This window comes from Canis lupus, chromosome 11 (genome assembly GCF_048164855.1).
Source record: "Canis lupus baileyi chromosome 11, mCanLup2.hap1, whole genome shotgun sequence".
In the NCBI taxonomy this organism is placed as follows: Eukaryota; Metazoa; Chordata; class Mammalia; order Carnivora; family Canidae; genus Canis; species Canis lupus.
The window spans coordinates 21,588,782-21,598,222 of record NC_132848.1 but is presented as its reverse complement, the minus strand read 5'-3'; the positions used below and the strand labels follow the sequence as shown (position 1 = coordinate 21,598,222).

General features: G+C 52.6%; 1 pseudogene; it reads right to left on the bottom strand.

Moving 5' to 3' along the window:
* Window positions 1-6,665: 6,665 nt before the first annotated feature.
* On the bottom strand, window positions 6,666-7,803 carry LOC140642179 (glyceraldehyde-3-phosphate dehydrogenase-like; annotated as a pseudogene).
* Between the last annotated feature and the right edge of the window lie 1,638 nt (window positions 7,804-9,441).

Here is a 9,441-nt window from a genome sequence, read left to right as displayed (position 1 = left end):
CTGCAGCTCGGCACTCCACGCTTCTGTGACCCAATGCACTTTTGTTGATGGTGTGCACGACCAGAAAGGATCATGGGAATCAGCCTATTATTTTATTTTATTTTTTTTGCCCCCTTCCACCCAAAGCAGTTCCTTGACAGAAGCAAAGTTGGAGCTGAGTCCATAACAATGAACAAAGTATTTGGAAAAGCCGCACCTGACGTTCTTGGGAAGGTGATGCAGGCAGGCCAGGCCCTTACGCAGCTGGACTTAGCGTCTACTTCTCCGAGGGCAGATTTCTGCCCCCTGCCCCTGAGAAGGTGCGATACCCCCCACCTGCCGACGGTTGCTGGCATCCCGGGTGATTGGTGTCAGGTCAGGGCCTTAGAGTTGGCCACTGCTGACAGTGAGATCTGGGCTCTCTGCAGACGTGGCCTTCAGCCCCTCACGGGGCCAGCTTTGCCTCCAAGATCATGCACCCCTAACCCGCTGGGAAGCATAGGGGGGGTGCCTGGGGGAGGGAGAGTCTCAGGCTCATCCCTGCAGACCATGCCCACCGGGACCCACATATTCTCATCACCTTCCCCTGAACATTCTGTCCCCAGCCTTCCCTCTTGTTCCTTGGGGTCCTCAGATGCCCAGTCAAACCATTAGCCACATGAGTATCCACCCTTCTGGGTCTGTCCCCTTCCCAGTGGACCGTGACGTGTGCCCCTGCACACCCTGCCCACCGCCGATTCCCGTTCTCTGCTCCCCGAGCTGCTCGCCGGGCGGGCTGCTGATGCCTGCGTGGCCTTCTGTGGGCTCAGGTGGGCTACAGAGCAGGGCGGTTAGCGGGCCAGACGGTCATTTTATCTCAGCTGCTTGCAGGGAGGCCTGACACTTGACCTCGGCAAATCCCAACCCCGTCAGTGTCTCCGAGGGACCTGTGTCTCCTTCATTCATTTGACGGATGTGTGCTGGGTGCCTACCTCGCGTCCAGGCCTTGACCCCTCACTGCTAAGCACAGAACGGGGACGTCGCTGCTGTCCTAGCCCTGGAGGAGCCAGGGAGGGAGCCATTGAAAAGAATAATAAAGTCGAGCTATGTCATCAATTACTATTGTGGGGCGCCGGGGTGGCTCCGTTGGTTGAGCCTCCGACTCTTGATCTCAGCTCAGGTCCTGATCTCAGGGTCGTGAGTTCAAGCCCTGCGTCTCCTTAATCGATTAGCCCCGTGACAGCGGAGGAAGGGAGGGTGCTCGCTCTTACTGAGGAGCATTCCCTGTGCATGGGGCGTGCAAGCCAGGCACCGGGTCCCTTCTCCTTGTCCTGCCCTGTCACCGCTGTGCGACGTGGCCAGTGTGTCACGGCACCCCCTCCAACCGCACAGCTTTGGCCTGCGGCGTGTCTCCCTAGGGCGCAGAGATGCCCATGTGTCTCCCTGCTTCTCGTTTTACCCTTCCCGTCACGTTCTTTCCAGGCAGCCAGAAGGGAGTTCGGGAAACTGCAAATCTGCTCCCGTCCTTGGTCTGCTGGAGCGCTCATCTCTCCGAGTGCCTCCCGGAGGTGGCTGCAGCCCCTGGCATGCTTGAGAGGCCGCCGTCCCCGCCCTCCTTGCCGCCCTCGTGGCATCCCTGGCATCCCGCGCTCCACCCACACCAGGCCCCCTGCAGCCCCCGACCGCCCCGTGCTGCTTGCAGCCTGCGCTTTCGGAAGGCTGCCCTCCGCCTGCAGCGCGCTCTCCCCCCAGCCCCGGACCTGAACAGCCCATATTCAGGCATCACCCTCTGCGCCAAGGCTCTTTTGAAAACCCCAAATAGAGATAATCACTCCTCTTTCGAGTTCTTTCCATGCCTCCCACATCCTGTTGCCACTACACACATCACTTTGGACATAATTACCTGTTTACAGTGGAGTTGTATATTGTAAAGAGTTTGGTTCTGAAGTCACCTAAGAGGTGAAAATTGCTCATAATCCGAATTACTCCTAAAATTCCCTCCACTTGCCCCTAAAAGGCAATGCCCATGGTTTTGTGTCAATAGCATTCCCCAGCTCCCCTGGCCTGGTTCATCAGGGCTTCGCTGAGACACTCAAGAACTTTCCATTTTTTTCATGGGTGTTGAGGGAGAGTCTTCACTGGCCTCCTTGTCTGCCTCTGTCAACAATTGCAGAAAATCTGGGATCCTGTGTTCTCTACAGGGGGCTCGCTGGTGGGCTTTGGCCAGCCCAGGCTTGTCCTGGCTGTGGTCCGTGCTCTGTGGCCTTCACGTCCTGTGGCCTTCACCTCCGATGGCCTTCACATCTGTGACCTTCACGTCTGTGGCCTATACCACCCGTGGCCTTCACGTCCCGTGGCCTTCACATCCTGTGGCCTATACTTCCTGCGGCATTCATGTCCCATGGCCTTCACCTCCCGTGGCCTTCACCTCCCATGGCCTTCTTGTCCCATGTCCTTCACCTGCTGTGGCCTTCACATCCTGCAGCCTTCACCTCCCACAGCCTTCATGTACTATGGCCTATACCTCCCACGGCATTCATGTCCTGTGGCCTTCACGTCCCGCAGCCTATACGTCCTGCGGCCTACATGTCCCATATGGCTTTCACACCCTGTGGCCTTCGTGTTCTGCACCCCTCACATCCTGTTGCTTATACCTCCCGTGGCCCTCACATTCCGTGGCCTTCACATCCTGCCACCTATACCTCCTGCGGCATTCATGTCCCGTGGTCTTCATATCCCATGGCCTTCACCTCCCATGACCTTCACATCCCATGGCCTTCACCTCCCATGACCTTCATGTCCCGTGGCCTTCACCTGCTGTGGCCTTCACCTGCTGTGGCCTTCACCTCCTGTGGCGTCCATGTCCCGCAGCCTTCATGTCCCGTGGCCTATACGTTCCGTGGCCTACGTGTCCCAGGCCTTCATATCCCATGGCCTATACTTCCTGTGGCCTTCACCTCCCATGGCCTTCATGTCTCATGGGCTTCACGTCCCATGGCCTTCACGTCCCGTGGCCAATATGTCCCATGGCCTTCATGTCCCCTGGTCTTCACATCCTACAGCCTTCACATCCCATGGCCTTCACGTCCCACAGCCTATATGTCCCATGGCCTTCATGTCCCTTGGCTTTCATGTCCCATGACCTATACATCCATCCTGTGGCCTTCACGTTCCACGGCCTTCACGTCCTGCAGCCTTCACCTCCTGTGGCCTTCACGTCCCATGGCCTGCACTCACTAAGCATCACGGTGGCTGGGCCTCCCCTCTCCCTCCCTGGCCCCCTCCTCCAGTGGGTAGGTTCAAGGAGCACCTGACGTGGACCCACATGGGTACCTTGTGCCCCCACTAGACTATAAGTTCCCCGAGAGCAGAAACAACGTGTTGCTCATTGTCAGCGGCCCCGCAGCAAGCCACTGAGGACACAGTACCTATATCAGGGCTTGTCTTTGCTGCCTGATAAGGGGGGAACTCTTGGGTTGTTAATTAATACGCCTGAGACCAAGCTGCATTCCCGCCTGCTGAGCTTCTGCAGAGCTGTGAGTGATGGTAGCTCAGAAGGGGCAGTATTTCTCTCCCGTTTGTCCCCTCTTTCTTTACGGCTGTGTTATATTGCTCTGTGTGGTTGTTATTAGGATGCACTCTCTTTATTACTCCAAAGTCCAACCTTTCAAAGTCTGCGCGGTGCTCACGGATTAAACGATAAATTTCACCGTAATAATCTCATTTAATTTCCTTATAAACCAGCATTTCCTGATACATGCTTATTGACGTGTGCTATAAATATGCTTTCTATACATTTTTCAAATCCCACTGCTTAAGCTTTTGAGAAAATGACCCTGAACCCAGGGAGAAACAGGAGGAGGAGGAGAGTTACACCAAATCATTAGTAACTGGGGTGTTTGCTCCAAGGTGAGGATCGAGACACTTTCTACACCACCTCTGCCCAGCACCCGATTTCTGCAAAAACAGATGGCTTCCTGTCTTCAAATCTGTGAACCGGGAGGTGTGGCGTGGAGATTTGCATTAAACATTTTGAGATGCAAGGCAACGGATGTTGTAAATAGACACCAAGAAGCTCAATCTATACTCAGCCCAAACATTTATTTCTGATTATATGGCTCTTCCGATCTGAAGACGCAGTTGATGGATGACCTGCTCCGTCAGGACCCTCCCCTCCCCCATTGCAGGTCTCTACCCTGGTTAATGTACCATTCGGGCCATGACACACTTGCTGACTCGATAGACCTCTGTGCAGCATTTGTCTTTGGTGGTGACAGCAGCAGTCAACGAGGAGGGAGCTCTTTTGTTTTCTGTTAATGTGCTTGGGTGAAAGCTGCTCTGAGAGGCAGCCTACGTTTTGTCCATCCAGCAGAGCCATCTAGGGATAACGCGTGCTCCCTCTTGTCTCAGAACTCTGGGATTTAGAGTCTTCGCTGGTGTTGTTCGGTGTAGAACGCTAGGCTCAAAGTCATTCTCCTCCTGCAGGGTTGTTTTTTAAAAGATTTTATTTATTTATTCATGGGAGACGGAGAGAGAGGCAGAGACGCAGGCAGAGGGAGAAGCAGGCTCCACGCAGGGAGCCCAGTGCAGGACTCGATCCCGGGACCCTGGGATCACGCCCTGAGCTGAAGGCAGATGCTCAACCACTGAGCCATGCAGGCGTCCCACCTGAAGGATTTTGAAGATACAACACGCCGCCTTCCCCAAAGTCACTGTGGATGAGAAACTGTCAGCCCTCCTCTCTGCCCATTCCTCCTCCTTTTCCTCTCCTCCTCCCCTCTTCCTCCATCCCCCCGCCCCCCTGCCCTGCCCCACTCAGTTGGTAATCTGTATTTTGTCTTTGGTTGCCCTAACGATGCTTCATTTGCTTTTTTTTGTTGTTGTTGTTGTTGTTCACATTGCCTGATGTCAGGTCCAGGTGTGCATTTAGTTTTAATTATCCCATTTACGACTAGATGAGCCCCTTCAGCTTGATGACTGGGGCCTTTTCAGTTCTGGAAATCACTTAGCCATTATCATCTACCTTATTCTCCTTCTGCTTGCCATCTGGAGTTCATTAGACCTGCACCACGTCAGAATCACGTTAGTCTCATGGTTCCCTAGGGCTCCACGGTCATATTTTCACACCCCTTGCCTCTCTGTGCTCGTTCTAGATGATTTCCTCACTTCGATCTTCCAGTCTGAGAATTCTCTTTTCAGCTGCTTTGATCTACCATTTGAGTGATTAATTGACTTTTCACATTCAATGATCCTATTTTTCCTTCTGAGAAATTCTGTGTGGCTGCATTTCTCAAACCTGGTTGTTCTTTTTAGAATCTCATTCTTTTCCCTGTGATTTCTGGCTGTATTTCATCTCCTCAACCATTTTTAAACTAATGATTTTATGGTTTTACCCGATTCTGATATTTTATGTCCTTGGGATGCTGTTTCTAATTATTCTCTGGATTCTGTAAGAGGGTTATGCATCCCTGCTACAGCCAGGTGATGTGTGATGCTTCCCATCCTACTGACATCAGCTCAGGAATCACTTTGGCTAAATGCATGTGAGCAGAAGTGCTGCATTTCAGCAGCAAGCTTAGGCACCGCTGCATACAGGGACCATCAAATGGTTTCCTCTCTTCCGTGAGAACACATCTCAAATGAGGCTGTTCATACAGCCTGGAGGTTAGAATGGGCACACAGAACAGAGCCAAGCCACCCCACAGCTGCTGCTCCTGAGAAATTATATGAGAGAGGAGAGTTATTTCTCTAGATCATGGGATTTGGGGGTTGTTTGTTACACAACACAACCTAGCCTAAGCTGGTTAATACAGGCGGTGGGCCCCTGGGTGGCTCAGTGGTTGAATGTCTGCCTCCAGCTCAGGTCATGACCCCAGGGTCCTAGGATCAAGTCCCACATCGGGGTCCCCACAGGAACCCTGCTTCTCCCTCTGCCTGTGTCTCTGCCTTTCTCTCTGTGTCTCTCATGAGTAAATAAATAAAATCTTAAAAAAAATAAAACATGTGCTAAGTTTGCCTTTGTGGTATCTGTTCACACTCACTTCTGGTGGATTACTTACTCATATGGTTTGTAATTGTTTATTGTGAGTTTATATTCACTGTGAACTATTTTGTTTTTAGCTATGAGGTGTCATGGACTCTGGGTAGTAGGTGTGTCCCCACCAAAAATGTTTTCTTTCTTTCCTTTCTTCTGCCACAGGACCCCCAGTTGTCATTGGTCTGAGATTTTTTTTTTTTTTAATTTAAGGACCTTTATTCCACATTGATCTTGTAAGTTCAGACCTCACATCTGTATATGGCCAAAGCTTATGTGTTTAATGTTCAGGAGATCTTTGTTTCTGACTGGAGCTGGATGCAGACGTGGCCTCCCTTGTCAGTCTCTATTTTGCGGGCATTTCTGTCCACCTCTCAGGGTAGATCAGCCCATCTTGGGCCCTACCCTCTGTAGGTGTGTCAGTGTCTGTGTCCTGCCCCAGTTCAAGGCCATGTCCTCCGCCCTGTATGGGCACGCATGCCCTAGCCTCTAGCTGCTGGGGCTAACATTTGCTCAGCTACCCCTGCAATGCACTGGCTTCAGGTTCCTGGGTCCTTTTCTTTCAATATTGATTATATTTGTAGCTTTTTTTTTTTTTTTTAGGTGGGCACAGTATACTTTATTGATGGTACCTGACAAGGTAGGGCTCCCCAAGTCCCTCCCCTTCCTTGGGGTCTAGGATGTAAATTGGAGGTCAGGAAATTCTCAGTGTGCTGGGGGATTAAGTTGGGGCAGGGACTTCCCAGCAGCTTAGGGCCTCTCTCTTCCTCTTGTTCTTGCTGGGGCTGGTGGTCCAGGAGGCTCTTTCTCCTTGGAGGCCATGTGGATCATGAGGTCCACCACCCAGTTGCTGTAGCCGAATTCATTGTCATACCAGGAAATGAGCTTGACGAAGTGGTCATTGAGGGCAATGCCAGCCCCGGCATTGAAGGTGGAAGAGTGGATTGTCACTGTTGAAGTTGCAGGAGACAACCTGGTCCTCAGTGTAGCCCAGGATGCTCTTGAGGGGGCCCTCTGATGCCTGCTTCACCACCTTTTTGATGTTGTCATATTTGGAAGCTTTCTCCAGGTGGCAGGTCAGATCCACAAGTGACACATTGGGGGTGGGGTCACAGAAGGCCACGCCAGTGAGCTTCCTGTTCAGCTCAGAGATGACCTTGCCCACAGCCTTGGCGGCGCCGGTGGAAGCAGGGATGATGTTCTGGGCAGCCCCTTGGCCGTCACGCCATAGCTTCCCAGAGTGGCCGTCCACGGTCTTCTGGGTGGCAGTGACGGCATGGATGGTGGTCATGAGGCCCTCCACGATGCCGAAGTGGTCATGGATGACTTTGGCCAGAGAAGCCAAGCAGTTGGTGGTGCAGGAGGCATTGCTGACAATATTGAGGGAGTTGTCATACTTCTTGTGGTTCACGCCCATCACAAACATGGGGGCATCAGCAGAAGGAGCAGAGATGATGACCCTCTTGGCCCCGCTCTTCAAGTGAGCCCCAGCCTTCTCCATGGTGGTGAAGACTCCAGTGGATTCCACAACATACTCAGCACCAGCATCACCCCATTTGATGTTAGTGGGATCTCATTCCCGAAGATGGAGATGGACTTCCCATTGATGGCAAGTTTCCCATTCTCAGCCTTGACCGTGCCGTGGAATTTGCCGTGGGTAGAATCATACTGGAACATGTACACCATGAAGTTGAGGTCAATGAAGGGGTCATTGATGGCGACAATATCCACTTTGCCAGAGTTAAAAGCAGCCCTCATGACCAGGGGCCCAATCCTGAATGGCCAAATCCGTTCATTCTGACCTTCACCATCGTGTCTCGGGGACACGGCTGGCACTGCACCAGAAGATGCGGCTGTCTGTTGAACAGGGAGGAGCAGAGAGCCATAACTTTTAAAAATTAAGCTTTACCCAGGTTTCCTTTGTTTTGTACTGGGGGAGCAAGGGAGCTGCCCGCGTCAGCACTTCCTGCCCACCTAATTGTTTACCTGCCCCCTGAGAGTCAAACCCCACAAGGACAGGGACCATTCACATCCTACTTACTGTCATCCTTGGTGTCTAGGACAGTGCCCAGGACATGGAGAGTTTCATCAGATATTTGCCAATTGATTCAGTAGATGAGAATTTAAAAAAAGGTAGAAAGGGACAAGCAGAGGGTGGCCAATGGCTGCTGTGTCATGACCCTGCTCCTCCATCCTTCCCATCACTTGGGTTGTCACAGAATGGTTTGTGCAGCAGTTGGGAAAGGATTGGAAAAATGCCATGAGGAACGAAGGGTTTTTTTTTCCCCTTCTTTCCAGGGGCTAGCCTGGGGTGTTTCTACTTGTTATCGTGGGAGCCAGAGCAAACCCTGACCCCCGTGGAGTGGTTCCCACTGCCATGGATGAGGGACGTGCAGATGGGTAATTACAGCCTCGTTTGGTAAGGGCTATGACAGAGGGGAGAGTGGGGAGTTAGAGACGGGAGGGAGGATGTGCCCAGGAAGAGTTCCTAGAGGAGGCAGCACCGTGACTTGAGTCGAGACAGATTCTGGGCATTTGTCAGGTGGTTACAGACAGGTGAGGACGGGAGAGGGCATCCCTGATGGGGATGTGACACATGGCAGGCTTTGTGGGTAAGAGCATGGGGTGTGTTCTAGGAATCATCAGGCTGGGCAGAGTTTTAATATTTTCAGGCCATGCAAGCCTCCCTTTCCACATGTAGGTATTAATTTTCTCAGATTAGGGACGCCTGGGTGGCTCAGCAGTGGAGTGTCTGCCTTTGACCCAGGGCGTGATCCTGGAGTCCTGGGATCGAGTCCCGCATCGGGCTCCCCGCAGGGAGCCTGCTTCTCCCTCTGCCTGTGTCTCTGCCTCTCCCTGTGTCTCTCATGAATAAATAAATAAAAAATCTTAAAAAATTTTTTTCTCAGATTACTCTCATTCAACCTCTTTAAAAAATGCAGATTCTCTTTTCAGAAGTGCTGCATTTGCTCCGTGTCCAGCATGAAGAGAAGGGGAGTGACTTACGAGGCCGGGTTCATGAGGAGAAGATGGATGGTTTCCAGGTGTCCCTAGAACTTTCTGGGCCGGCTCTGCTGCAGGCCACCCCACCCCCCACCCCTGGGACATCTGTAGTGGAGGCTTTCGGGCAAGTGGTCCTTGAGGTCTGAGAGGGTGAAGCTGGCTCCGGGCAGACACGGGCCCCATCTCAGCCTGGCCCCGTGGTGCTCGGTGGCCAAGGGCCGTGGTCAGCCCCCTTCGGGGCTGATGGTTTTTTTTAAAAGACTTTATTTATTTATTCATGAGAGACACCGAGAGAGAGGCAGAGACACAGGCAGAGGGAGAAGCAGGCTCCACACAGGGAGCTCGACTTGGGACTCGATCCTGGGTCTCCAGGATCAGGCCCTGGGCCGAAGGCAGGCGCTAAACCACTGAGCCATTGGGGCTGCCCGACGGGGTTGTTTTAAATG